Raw genomic sequence first — 14,818 nt, 5'->3', positions numbered from 1 at the left:
TAAATTTGGGAGTTTCAGTTTTGCAAATGTTAGCCGCTATACATAAAAAAAGATTTAAAAAATTCTTCTGTATAGTACAGGGAACTATACTCAATATCTTGTAATAACTTTTAATGGAAAAGAATATGAAAATGAATTTATGTATATACATGACTGGGACATTGTGCTGTACACCAGAAATTGACACATTGTAACTGACTGTACTTCAATTAAAAAAAAATGGTGGCAGAAATTCCTTCAATGTTCCAAATATCTCAGTAAGACACAGCTGTTCAGTAATCTGTTGCCTTGAGAAGTACATCTTCCTCTTTAGTGAAACCCAGCAGAATCTGTTAAACCAATTATTCCATAATGTAACTCAGAGTGTTTAGAAATTCAGAGTGTTAATGAAATTTAGAGTGTTTAGTTTTAATTGGGAAACCTACCTAGTGACTACTACGTGTTAGACACGGTGCTAGGTTCTTAGATTCAAAGAGGCAGAAGGAGGGGTTCACATTACAATGGGCTAAATGAATTATCTGTTATATAGATTTATGAATACCTACACTTGGAAATACACAGACTCTCAGTCAGATGCAGATATGATAGGAAACAGAGATAGGACTAAGAAAACGGGAGGAGGACCATGAAAGTAATGCCAGTTCAGTACTGTAAAGAAGGAATAAATATCTTCAGAGTGAACTAGAGGAAGATCCTTTCAGGCACAGAAAAACTGAGGGACCAAGCCCTGGAAATGGGCCACCTGCTGTCCTCAGGGAATAGAGAGGCTGAAATCATGCTTGGACATAAATGTGCTGGTGCAGTTTGAACATGTTCAAATTGTAAAATCCAAGCCCATTCAAAATTTTAGTAAACAAGGTTTAAAAATCGTTTAAGCATAGTTCAAGACAAATTTCTCCTTTCTCTTCAGACCACACATAGTAGCACTGGCAGCTGAGGGTAGGTAGACTGACTCTGAGTGAAAGTCATCCTGCACTGCAGCACTACAAGAAGGCTCAGCACTGATCAAGGACCTCAGTTAGGACAGAAAATTAAAAATAATACTGTGCATAGGTTCTGGGTTTCCCTGGGCTTCTGGATTTGATTTGGAGGTGTTAAATCATCTTAAGCTCAGGAAGAGAATGCAAGACTGGGCACTGCATACAAATATCTACTTAGACTTCAAAAATTTCAACAAAGATACAAAAATATGGTCTTTGTTAGTAAACTATTAGTAGCAAACAGTTACACATTGCTTCAACTGGGAAAAAAGAAAAATCTAGCAGAAAAAGAAAAAAACATTAGTTTTCTAGGAGCTAAGCATTTTCAAATAGCTTAGTATGATAGAGAGAGCATGGTCTTAACAGCGAGATAAACCTAGGCTGGAATCCCAGATCCACAACTAATTAAATGAGATAAGCAACAAACATGGTATTTAATTTCTCTGCACCTTCTTTATCTGTAAAAACATCTACCTCATAAACATGTTGTACAAATTAAATAGTATTGTGTTGATAAAATAATTAGCACAGGCAGTGTGGCCACGATGTCAGAGTAGGGAGACCCTGAGCTCACCTCCTCCCACAGGCAAAGCAAAATTACAACCGTTTACAGAGCAACAATTGATTAGAACAATCTGAAGATTAGCAGAAAAGATTTTCTACAACTAAAGATATAAAGAAGGAACCACAACAATATGGGTGTGAGGGACAGAGACATGATATAATGAAGACTCACATCCCCAAGCAGGTGACCAGTACACACTGGAGATAACCACAATTACAGAAGTTCTCCCCAGGGGGTCTCCCCACATCAGGTTCCCCAGACCTGGGGTCCTGAACCAGGAAGATGAACCCTCACAGGCTGTGAAGGTCCGCAGGGCTTGCATACAGGAGAACCAGAAGGCTACAGGAAACAGAGACTCCACTCTTCAATGGCACAGGAAAATCTCACATGCCCCCAAGACACTACAAAGGCAATGATGTGAAAGGAGCCGGAGTCAGACCTACCTACTGGTCTTGAAGAGCCTTTCAGAGACGCAGGAGGCAACTGGGACTAAGAATAAGGACTCTGGCAGCAGCCATCTGGGGGAACTCATTCTGCATGAGGACACTGGAATGATAAGACCACTTTGGAGCACTCCCTCTAGGGAATTAGCACAAGGGGATTACCCACACACTACTCCCGGCAGCACCTCTTCTGGGACACGCCATTCTAAGAAGCCAGCCATGCAGGGACGCAGCTTTGCCCAGCAGTGGATCAGCACTAGCCATGCGCCCGGCCACAGGCCTCCCAGCCAGCTTCCCCAGAACCCAGCCCTGCATATCAGTGGGCTGGTACCAGCTCCAGGATCCCCAAGCCCCATAGTCGGCGCACACCAGGACCCAGCCCTGCATGTCAGTGGGCAGGCACCAGCCCCCAGATCGTCAAGAACCAGCCCCACTCACCAGCAGGCCAACATCAGCCCCTGGACCTGTGCCAGGTCTTTCTGGGACTTGCTGCCAGTTATGCTGGGACCCAGCCCCACCCACCAGTGGCTGGCAGCCCTCCCATGATGCAGGTCCTGGCAGCCAACCAGGCCGGAGGCCAGCCCTGCACACCAGCACACCCACGGTAGCTGTGTCGTCAGTCAAGCATACTTCAATAAAAAATAAATAAAAAAAAATAAACTAAATAATGAGCAGAGTAGACTTTTATTAAATGGAACTAACAGTGATTAATTCCCCGAAGCTGTACATCTCAGAAAATCCCAGGATTCACTAGTTCTGAAGAAGAGCTCAGGCTCCTTGGCCTCCTCCTAGTCACAGGGAGGTTGAACTGAAAATCTGGTATATTCTCAGCTCATTAGGAGGGTCTGTATTAGACATCAGAAGGTGGAGAACTGCTTAGCTAACTTTACAATGTTCCTTTAAAAACCCAAGATTCCACAATACTCCAGCGCCCAAAAATGAGGAGTCTTTCACATTTTTCACACCTTATGTCTCTGCATCAGTCCACGTTGTGGTGCAGCAGAGATGGAGAGGTTAAAGGCCTGGCAACACAATTCAGATTGATAGTTTGCCCAGGGGCAGAAGTCTGACTTGTCAGAGACAATGCTCTCACCCTTAGCTTTGAGATCAAACTCAAGTCTCAATGTCTTGATTTAAGAGATCAATAGCACCTGGGAGGGAGGAAAGGAGACATATTTCTCCTCAAGATTCTCCTTCCCTCTCCGGAGTTACTGAATTTTCTTGTGTGTATTTTCTAGTTGCCAAACTGTTCGTGCAAAACACAAAGCAGGTGAGTAAAAGCAACCCCTTTTTGGAGTTTTTTCCATGCAGGATGCCTCTGAAACAAGCTGTCCCAAGCTCAGTAAAAGATTATTAAAATAATTCCATTAGCATCTCTCAGTAAGAGGCCACAGCCCTCATCAACACTAACCAGCACTGCACAGTGACCCACAGGAGACCCAACTGCTTGCCCAAAACGTCTGCATAGATCAGGAGAGTCACATGTCTTTCTCTTTCAGCAAGGGTCAGATGACTGCTTCATTCATGTCCCAAAGAACTTCCAAAAACATTAAAAAAAAAAAAAAATCCAACACCCAAGAACTAATTGCCCAAGAAGTGATGCTTCTGGGTACACTTAGAGAGTATCAGCAAAGCCAAAGCCTAACAGAAAAGCGGCCCACCCCCCAGCTTCAGCCAAATGCCCTTGGCCAAACAAAGTAAAAATTGCAGTGTCACTGCCTCGCCTGTAAAACACACAGACGCCGTGTTCCTACATGTTAATACAAAATGCAAACTATGAAAGATATTACAGTTGGTATGTACTCGTGAAATGTAAAGGACAAGAAAGCAAGGTGGACTAAGCGGAAAACCCCTGCCTATTTCTTCATTTTAATACACATACAAGTTGTGTCACATCAAGTTGCTGAGTTGCAAAGTGCATACATTCTACAACAGATGAAACTGGGCATCTTTTTTTTTTTTCTTAAGCTTTTCTTGGCAAATGAGCATTTCTATCCACATGGCTGGTGGTAAGCATTTCCCTCCTAAGCTTTGAGTATAACAGTGTAAAACTATTGAACTAAAATGCTGTCTCCTTGAACTGACAGACTCCCCAAAAGCAGCTGCATCTGCTTTGTAATAAAATGTATCCAGATGAGAAATGAAAACTTCATCATTTAGACTTTCCTTTAATGGCATTCAATCTCTGACAAAACTATTGAAAATATTCAAATTTTACAGCTACTTGGAGGACGGGAAGTGTCCTGAAGAATATATCAAAATCAAATGAATTGCCAGAAACATCCAGAGAGATTCCAAAATATGTCACATGCTGGATAAGTGGTAGCAAGGCAACACTCCTGATCATTTAACAAAACCAGCAGGATCATGGGCCTGGCATATAATCAGTTGGTCAAGCAATATTTTCCAAGTGTCTACGATATGCCTAGTATACGATGTGTGATACAGAATGAATGTAATATTCATTCCTGCTAACGAAATATATTATCAGAGGGTGGAAATGTCTGGTATGTTTCATGTGACCCTAAAGAAAAACCTAAAGAGCGAATAATTTCATTGCCGCCGTGCCATCAAAGTAAAATAAACACTGTGACGAATGAAGGTAAGCAGAGTTAGCTCCCTTACTCAGACAAAGGCAGGGAACTGTTTGGTGGTCAACTAAATCTGACCCTCAACTATATGATTAGTATGATTTTCCCACAAAAGAGCCATGAAAGACTCCTGTGATCTTGTCAAATTTTCTAGGGGAAGCGTCCTTCATAATGAAAAACTCCATGGTACCTGCTTGAGGGGGAGATGATTCTGACCCGCCAGCTGCCTATCAAGTCTCACCCAGATGCTGAGTAAGCAAATGAAGGGAAACGGCCCTTGGTGTCTCTGACACAAGTAACAGAGCTCAGACTCCTGTGCCATGTCTGAGTGATGAGATCTATCCATCTAGAGCAGTGAGAGTGAGTCAAGAGTGTGAGCGCCCCCTCGCCACAGTTTAATTATATCTGACTTTCTGAGACACCAGGGTGTGCTGTACAGATAACTGGAGGAGAAGAGATACCAGGAAATGACTGTTTTTGCTGGGGAGGACACAGCATGATTATTATGACCTAAGTGCCCTACAAGATCATAAAAGCACTTTCAAACTGAAAGACTGCATATATAAACCCCACATGAAGGAATGCACAGGAGACTTCACCAAGGTACTGGAGGAAGGAGGTTTTGCTTTAATAAGAAACTGTTATTTAAAACGCATATGCCTCAGGTCTCCTTCAAAATGCAAATGGCTATATGTAATATACTGCCATCGTAAGAGTAATAGAATGTTGTCCATTTTCCTTTTGCATCTTGAGTGCTGCTGTCAAACATGTCTGAATTGGGCATGTTAGCTTGTAATTTGCTTTAGAGACCATCTGCTGCCTTGACCACTTTAAAGACATGCTATATCACAAGTATGGTTTTCCAATTAGCTGGGATGCTGGATCAGATTCAAGACCCCCCAAAAATCAATTTTATAACTGCCAAAGCCAATTGCCAGGGGCAAGAGAATCCGTGTGATTTAAGGATTTTATAGTGTTTTCAAACCCTAGAAAGTTTACAGCTTCTTTTAATTGGCCAACCTATACAGAAATCATTTTTTTCACCAACCTGAAAATGACACATTTAAAACACAAAATGCAGCATTTTTCCTCTAAAATAAAATTCAGCAATTAGCTGAATAGGTATGACAACCATACATATTTTTTAAAATGCTAACCAACTGGGAACATCTTCAAATTAACAAATAATAACTGAAAACTGGCTGGCTAGCATGTTAGTACTGCCACGAGCCACGTATTCTTCCACGTGAGTTCTGTCATTACAACTCACTAGTGTTTACTACTGTATTTCCAGATATGCCAGTATCTATAAAATATTAGCATATTTTAAACATTTGTATTGTAGTTATATTAAATTTAATTCATTTTCCCAAATTTATGATCCTCAAAGCATTTCAGTGGTAGGAAAGTAGGATAAAACTTTAATTTTTTTTTTTTACTTAGTGATATAACAGATGGCCTCATTCTTACCTCAAAGGACATTTTTCTTCTATTCTCTGATTTTCACTATTTCCCCTAAACTGTAGGCTCTGCCTTGCCCACTACAATTTTCATTTTGGAAACCCTATTGAATTTCAATGCTCAGCTTAATTTTTTTTAAAGTAAGTTTTCATAACAAAGCTTTCAAAGTAACTACTATAGTTTTGCCTATATGGTATTATTAATAGCCATTTAAAAAGAAAGTTATAAGTATATAATATCAGTGCACTTTTTTTACTCTCTACAAGAGACTCACTTTACTATTTTTGTAAGTCTAAGCTGCATATATGATTTACACACCTATATTTTGCAAAATGATTACAACATAGTTAACACTTCCATCACCTTACATAATTATCTCTTTTTTTGTAGTGAGAACATTTAAATAACATGCTCTATTAGCAACTTTCAAGTATATAATACAGTATTGTAACTATAGGCACCATGGTGTACATTAGATCCCCAGAATGTACTCCTTTTATAACCGGCAGTTTGTCCCCTTTGGTCAACATCTCCCCATTTCTCCACCTCTCAGCTCCTGGCAAATTACATGTGTTTGCTTACTGCCTAACATAGGGGTGAGCGAGTATCCTCTGGGTCCTGTGTATGGTTCTGACGATGGAACCAAAGCAAATGAGGCTTCAGCTGATCCCTCCGGGCACAAAGCTATTTCAGGTTTACAGCTGGGACAAGGTTCGGCAAGTCAGCTGCCTGCATGCAGATCTCTTCTCAAAATAGCTCTCCTCACTGCAGCCTCCTGGGACTGCACCAAGGTTTCACCATCTCCCACCTGAATTCCACAGCCACCACAAAGGCACTTCTGTCTGAGAATGAATGCCAAGTTATTGTTGTCCATGGAGGGCACAAGTGAGAGATGACTTACTCAGACATCTGGCTAGACATCACTCCCTAGATGTGACGCTTTTAAACTGAACTTCCAACAATACAAAAATGAGTTAACAACATCCCAGGGCCTTGGTACTAAACTGTTGGCTATTAGGACAAAGAAACAGATGCCATTGAGGGCCACAGGTACCCTTAGGGGTCACTTGTTGCTCCACAGGCTCCCACTCGGTTCATTCTGTGTAGATTAATAATATGAAACCTAGAGTATTGGAAACAGCACACCTCTCCCACTGTCATTACTACCATCACTATTTATTCAGCTTAACTCACGTTAGTTAAGTTTATAAATAAATACTAAGCAAAACTTTTCTGATCAAACTAAATCACTTTGTATTGTCAGAGACATGACTATACAGAATAAGAAGAGTCTTTGAAGTCACTGAATAAATCAATCATTTGGTAATTTATGAAGTGTGAGGTACTACATCTTTTATGAAAAGTTGCACAGATTAGGTACAGACAAGACAACAGTCTGTCAAAGAGTCACCTTGTAGAGCTATCTTCTTAATCCAGTGTAATTTTCATTGTTCAAAATACCTTCCCAATTCTCTTTTTGGCTTTGCCTCCAAAACCACTTTATATCCCACGCAAGAAAAGCAGCCCCATTATATTTTAATCACATCTAGACAGTCACCTGGCTATTTCCCAACTTGATCTCTCACTTTATAAGAATGAATCTAAAAGGTTCTGGCAGTTTCCTTAATCAAATTCACTTTTACTTATTATAATAATCTGGCATCCTTGATTGTGTGTAAAATGCTCTTTGCTAAGTATCTGCTCCTGTCTTCAACAGGAGGTATGTGAAATTAAGGACGCAGAGGATGGAGCAAGAAAGGTAAGTGACAGTGCATCCACTGGACCTAAATGCACAGGTCACCCTGTAAGGGTCTGGGATGCAGGAGAGTGAGTCAAGAAACACTTATTTTTGTATCATAGACAGCACCAAAAGAAGCACCAGCTCTGACGTGTCATTTAGAAAATGAAAACTGGGAGGAATTCCCTTTCATCTCTCCCAGATCTATTGTGACCATGTCACAATAGTGACATGTGAAAAGTGAAAAGTGTCCAACTCAAAATCTCTCGGGAAGTGCTCCTCAGATGGCCCATGAATGCAGCAAATGCTTTTCCCACAATGAACTGAAGACAATATATATAGTTGCTTCTTCAAGCTCTTTTACTGAGAAAGTCTTTTAACCCAAAATAATCAGGTCTTCCTCTGAGTGCAAATTAGTTCTTGATTATTTAGAAAGAGAGTCACTATTCAGAGGGAGAACTCTTGCATATAGGGCTATGCTGTTTAAATTTAGCACAACATCTTGCTTTTATCACTGAACGTACAAAATCAACAAAATATCTAACATCTTCAAGTACATAGTTATTCCAAAAGTGGAAAAAAAAAAGTTGATGCAGTAATCATGAAAAATATATTCAGCAGAAGCATTTCAAAACGTTGAGAACAATAGAAGCCCCTTGGGACTCAACTGATTTCTGAGGTGAGTTTTAACAGCAATGAGCACACTGGTGGTTACTTGTTATATGTCTTATGACCTCATAGTTTATCTTTAATCACATTCATTATGATTAAAGACACTCCTTGGAGAATCTCAGTCAGTAGCAGGGAGTTTTGTGGCTTCCTCTTTGGCAGCAAACATGGTCATGCTCTCAATGAAAGTGATCACTATCTTTGGCATCAGTTGAGGGAAACAAAACTAAAATAAACCACTTTTAGTGCTATGCTTATATAAAATCATCATACTGAGATGTCAAAATTTCCTAAGGAGACACAAAACAAATTTTGAAGGAGGTAAGTTTTGGTCTCATAATCTTCCCTGCAAGATGATGGATCGATCTATTGATCGACGGATTGATAGATAAAAGATAAACAGAAAGGCAAATTGATAGCTAATCCATCCACAGTGTTCCACTTTATTAATATCATAAAATATCTCCAGACTTGTTCCTCCTTCCACAGGGTTTTTCCCTCCCTAACCACATATTAGTTGCTTATAATCCATGCTCATGCTATAAATTAGCTTTGTTGTATAAAGTATACAGAAGAGCATTAGAGCAAGAATGGTATTGAAAAATATAAATGGATACAAAATCATGGTGCAAAACACACGCATAAGAGCTTGAGACTTAAGGCAAAGAGAATGACTGCAGAAGGCAAGTTTAGTCTTAAGGAGGAGATGGTTCCTTTGCAAAGTTGCTATTGTCTGACTGCAAAGGAATCTCTAGAGAATTAGCACTTTCCTTTCCTTGTATCCACCTTCATGTCCTTGTGTTCATGTGACGTCTAAGTACAGTGTCATCATTCAAACGTCATCTTTGCTCCTTTATCACGATTTCCTAGATTTGACCTAAGTTCCCAATGATGGAAGGTCAGTATGAGAATCTGGAAAGCTTTGGTTACCATGTTTAAAAAAAAAAATGCAGTAGCAAAATCTGTTACCAAACTCATCTCCTCACTTAGGGATATCCGTATATAAACAGAATATAGTACTTAATCCTGCCTAATAGCTGCCGATTGAGTGAGTCTTACATGGTAACAAGAAACTAAAGAGGGAGAGGTTGGGAAAAGGAGTGTTTCTGAAATTTCAAAAGTAGTTCCACTTCACATACACTAATTCAAACACAAATTGTGAATTGGGCACTTTTGCAACTGAGAGAATGGTAATTAGAACAGATACATTTCTGGGTTCATCCCTTTAAAACAGGAACCCAAGCACGAAGCCATCGTGGATGCAGCACTGTGTCCATGCTGCCTTACTAGACCTGCCAGGTCATCCATTTCCTTGTTTGCAAAACAGGGTAATATTATTACCTAAAGCACACGTTTGTATTGGGGATTCAGTGAGTGATTCCAAGTAGGGCACTCTCTCTGGCACACAGTAAGGATTCCACACGTGATAGAGAAAGCGAAAAAGAGGCGGCAGACACCAGTAGGCGGGGGAGAAGGCGCAGGAACAGGTTACTGGCAATTCTACCAGAAAAGAATGAGGCCATTAATGCCTCCACAAGATCCCTGTCTGTCCCACTCTTGATCAATGTGCTTTCCCTCCCCTGATTCTGATGCCAGTGATTCACAACCTGAGCTGTACATTAGAATCACCCGGGCAAGTATAAAATCCTGGTGCCGAGGCAAGCACTCCAAACCAGTGAAATCAGAAACTCTGGGAATGCAACTCAGGCAGCAGGAGTTTGTCAGTCTCTACAGGTGATTCCAACATGAGCCAGGGTTGCGAACAATTTCTCTGCTCCATCCTCATCACCATATTCAACCATCATCAGTTGAGCATTTGTTGGCTCTGGTGTAGCACTCTAAGCCCAGTTAATCTAAAACATGATGGAATAAAAATTTTTTAATCAGTGTATTATTTTAGCTGAAGAGAGGTGGATGTATTGAAACACATGACTTCAGGCTTCTTGGCATTGTTCTCTATGTGAGGCTTATTTTTAAAAAGAGAAGCCAAGTGACCCCACAACATACTACCAATAAAAATGTCCTTTCTTACCTGAAGAAGAATATCAAATATGGTGTGGAACCCAACGTCAGCCTTATCTTTTAAGGTTTATATACATTCCCAGAAGGAGAAGTTTCAAAAGTCTGGACCTATAGTAATTTTTCCAAATGCTTCTTGATTATAAAGTCTTGCTCTGGATCCCTTAAATGCTTGACTGTGAAGTGGCTGTTTATGGTAAAATTATGTGCCATAAAACGTACTTGTAAAATTACATGACAAAGAAAGAGTTCTCAGAATCTCCTCTCAGAAATATCATATGCAAATTTCTGCTTCGCTTGATGTTGATTTGAGGAAAATTTATTTCTATCATCAATTAGAGAAATGCAAAGAGATTTAAGTTATGAAAGCATGTTCAAAAAGAAAACAGAAAAAATTACCTACCTTAGCGTGGAAGAAAAAAGGATTTATGCTTTCTCACCACAATGGGAAAATGGTTACAATTATGAACAAGCCCTTTAAGGTAGTAAATGAATTTTTCATAAGACATCATTTTTTTACTAGCTGTTATAATCATTTTCTCCTTACTGTGTTCTCCAACTTGCCAATAACATCATTTTAACATTCTTATGCAACAAGCCATGTTCTACTATGTGGCCTAATATTTCACTTTAATATCCATTCATTTTCAACAGCTCGGGCTCTGCAAGGCCTTGCAGAAGCACTCTGTCTCTGGCGAGGTGTCAGTTTAAGTGTGATGTATTATTCAACCTGGTAAAGGAGGTGTAGCCACTCAGCAGCAATCATGGGAATCAGGGGGGAAAAGTATACAAACATCTGGGACCCAAAAGTCATTCCACTGGCTAATAGTGTCTGGGCTTCGCTAATGGATTGTATTTAAAGTGCAGGACACTATTTATACATTTTTAAAAACCCGCTATGACACAACAGAAATGACATCCTATTTCAATTACAGTATTGTCTACAGTGCAGAAAGCAAGGTCCCCAGTGTGACCTTACTGCTAATTCTGGAGCGGCCACCCCAGGGGAGGCAGCCAGGAGTACCCAGCCTGACACAAATCCCAGTGTCTTCTCCTTTCAGAATCAACATGCCCAGTATTTATCCTAACAGATGTAAGTGAGTGTCCAGGCTGTGTCCTCCCATAACAAGACAGGATAGTAGAGGGTTAAAGACACAGGCTGCGGACTCAGAATGGTCAAATCAAAAATCTTACTATGTGTCTGCAGGCAAATCCCTTCTCTCTGCCTCGACTTCCTCATCAGGTACAAGCTATTATTGCTCAAAATATCTGCTGCTGTCTTGGGGAAAAATTAGATTCTCTTGCCTCACTGACTTCAGGCGCGGATGTGTGTCTTACTTTGGCCAATGCGTGTGTCAAAGTGGCATGTGCTCCTGAAAGCAGGAGCATTAAGAGCCATGACAAAGCTCCACGACGATCTCTCTTACCTGGACCACGAGATGCAGGATGTTCTGGATGGAAGCCTCTCGCTTTATCAGGTTCCATGGAGCAAGACTGCCAGACACCCCTGATAGACACACTGTGAGAAAAAATAAACTTCTGTGGATATAAGCCCGGACTGACATCCATCTCATATATAATGAGGGTAACTTAATGAGTTAGGCTGTGTGATCACTAAATGAGAAACACCCATAAAGAAATTATAAAGTGTCTGGCACTTGGAGACCGTTCAACATTCACATTTATTACAGGCATACCTCAGAGAGATGGTTCCAGACCACCTCAATAAAACAAGTTTCACAACAAAGTGAGTCACACGATTTTTGGTTTCCCAGTGCATACAGAAGTTATATTTATATTATACTATAGTCTATTAAATGTGCATTATGCCTGAAAAAGACAAATGACATACCTTAATTTTAAAATATTACTAAAAAATGCTAACCATCATCTGAGCCTTCAGTGAGTTGTAATCTTTTCGCCACAGTAACATCAAAGATGACTGATCGCAAATCACCATAACAAATTTAATAATAATGAAAAAGTTGAAAATACTGCTGGAATTACCAAAATGTGACAGAGATACAAAATGAGCAAATCTTGTTGGAAAAATGGAGCCGATAAACTTGCTCAATGCAGGGTTGCCACAGACCTTCAGTTTGTAAAAAATCAGTGTTTTTGAAGCATGATAAGGTGAAATGTAATACAAGGAGGTTTGGCTGTATTAATATCACACACATATCTAGGTCAAAGATGAGGCTGTAATGATGATAACATCTGCTCTTTACAAATATGATGCTTTTGTCCCCTCTTCACGAAGTGCCACAAACTTAGATTATGTGTTTTGTCCCACTTGTCCACACAAGAATTGTTAATTCATGTATATTCATTCACTGATTAAATCGTCTTTGTGGCTGGAAAGGGTTGCCAGATTTAGGAAATTAAAATACAGGCTCCTCAGGTACACTTTAATTTCAGATAAACAAGGAACATTTTTTCAGAGAAGTATGTCCCATGTAATAGTTTTAACAAATGTGTTATCTGAAATTCAAACACAACTAATGTCCTGTATGATATTTGGTAACTATAAACCAGAACAAAGTACATTCCTGGTCTGATAGTCACAATGCATCTATTTTCTTTAAACTTGGATCCTGAAATATGTAGGAAAAAATTTGGAACCACAGACACATTTGGTTGTAGAAAGGTAATTGTGTCAGTACGGTGCCCTGAAAGAAACACTAGGTCAGCAATCAAAATATTTCAGTTTTATTCCAAGTTCTGTGACTGACTAGCTTTGTATTCTTCAACAAATCACCGCACTAAGCTTCAGTTTTCCCATTAGTGAAGGAGGAAAGTTGGAATTTAAATTTTCTAAGATATTTTTTAGTTCAAAATTTTAACAATCTTCAAAGGATATTTATGATGAAACCTTCCTATTTAAATTATAGGAGTTCTTATAAAGCTTTCTAAATAGAAAGGCATACAATCTTGCCAATTAAGTCTTTAAACTATTAAGATCTGTTCTGCTTCCCAATTATAATTAACAACCATCTATATGGGCTTTCTCCATGCCAGACACTTTATAAATATTAAGTGATTTAAACCTCATAATTACCCTATGAAGTAAATACTATTAATATATCCATTTTACAGATGAAACTGAGAACAGAGAAGTTAAAATACTTATTAGGATCCCATAATATGTATGGAAACCCCAGAATTTGAATCCAAGCAATCTGGCTTTATCTTCTTTGTAGGATAACATCACATACTCCTCCCTCACATAAGTATAAAACCAAACTAACAAATAATGAGGACAAGCCTCTAATAGTAATTAAGTTTTATGGAGAGAAGAGCAGGTAAGTTCTACTTTGAACAACTGACCTTCCAAATAATTGTCACTTTGAGTGACAAAGAAGTCTCTAGAGTTGTGCTCTGTTTTAGGCGTTAAATAAATGCTGGCAGATGAACATTTCCATCAGTTAATAAGGAAGCTTAGAGCTCAGGCTGATTTCCCCTTCACAATTTTTAATATTTTCACTAAATTGCATAGAAACCTTGAAAAAGCATAGAACAACTTTGCATGACAATTACAGTGCATCATATGCAATGGTGGTAAAGTTGAGTTTTTGAAAATTCTCAAAGGGGCATCTGTTTAGACTCAGCCATCATCTTTCGTTGCATTTGAGCCATGAGCTACTGAAACAGTGGCCACCAGTAAATAGTTCCATCTTCTGCCTTTGCCTTTGAGACCCGCAAAAGAGACCCTCAGGATCGACGCATAATTATGCTAGACGGCCAAATGCTGGAGCATACAGTGAGACTGTGGTGTAAGACACATATAAAAAGTGAGGACATGGATAAGACTGAAACAGATTATAGAAGTTAGGGGCATTACTGTAGGGTACACAGTGGCGGCAAATGGGAGTGCTTTAGTGCAAAACAGTAACACTGCAAAAATGAAATAAATTCTAAATTTCTCATGAATTCATCACAGAGGATAGGTATTATTCTCCCAAGGTGGTGCATATGGGATTTTTAAGCCCTAAGGGTTCAGAGATACAAAGAATCTGCAGTTCATGTACTCTTAAAAGTTGATTTGTATCCTGAATGAATTATATGTCTCATACACATTGTTACTAATACTTGCCAAATTCATTTGTGTGCTGTTGTGATTAATAAAACAAAAAAGTAATAAAATATTTAGAGAGTTTTTGGAAGTTATTTTTCATTCCACTTTTTTTTTCCCTCAACCCATGGATACTAGCATCATGTCACGATCTGACAAAACCTCTCACTCCTAAAAAGTCGTAAGAAGCAGGAATCGGAAGTGCTCTATATGAAAGCTATTTTCTACACAATTTGTTTTGATACACTTTAAGTAGGGCCTTTGTTCAGAGATAGTTCCC

General features: G+C 39.4%; 1 long non-coding RNA gene across 1 annotated transcript in view; it reads right to left on the bottom strand.

The window, feature by feature from the left end:
• LOC141577640 (uncharacterized) overlaps positions 1-14,818 on the bottom strand; it is a 383,621-nt gene that overhangs the window by 266,496 nt on the left and 102,307 nt on the right. Inside the window, exon 4 of the long non-coding RNA XR_012506872.1 lies at positions 11,894-11,985. This is a non-coding gene — a long non-coding RNA (uncharacterized LOC141577640). The remainder of the gene's footprint in view (positions 1-11,893; positions 11,986-14,818) is intronic.

The sequence above is a fragment of the Camelus bactrianus genome, chromosome 5 (assembly GCF_048773025.1).
Source record: "Camelus bactrianus isolate YW-2024 breed Bactrian camel chromosome 5, ASM4877302v1, whole genome shotgun sequence".
In the NCBI taxonomy this organism is placed as follows: domain Eukaryota; kingdom Metazoa; phylum Chordata; class Mammalia; order Artiodactyla; family Camelidae; genus Camelus; species Camelus bactrianus.
This window is presented reverse-complemented; position numbering and strand designations above follow the sequence as displayed.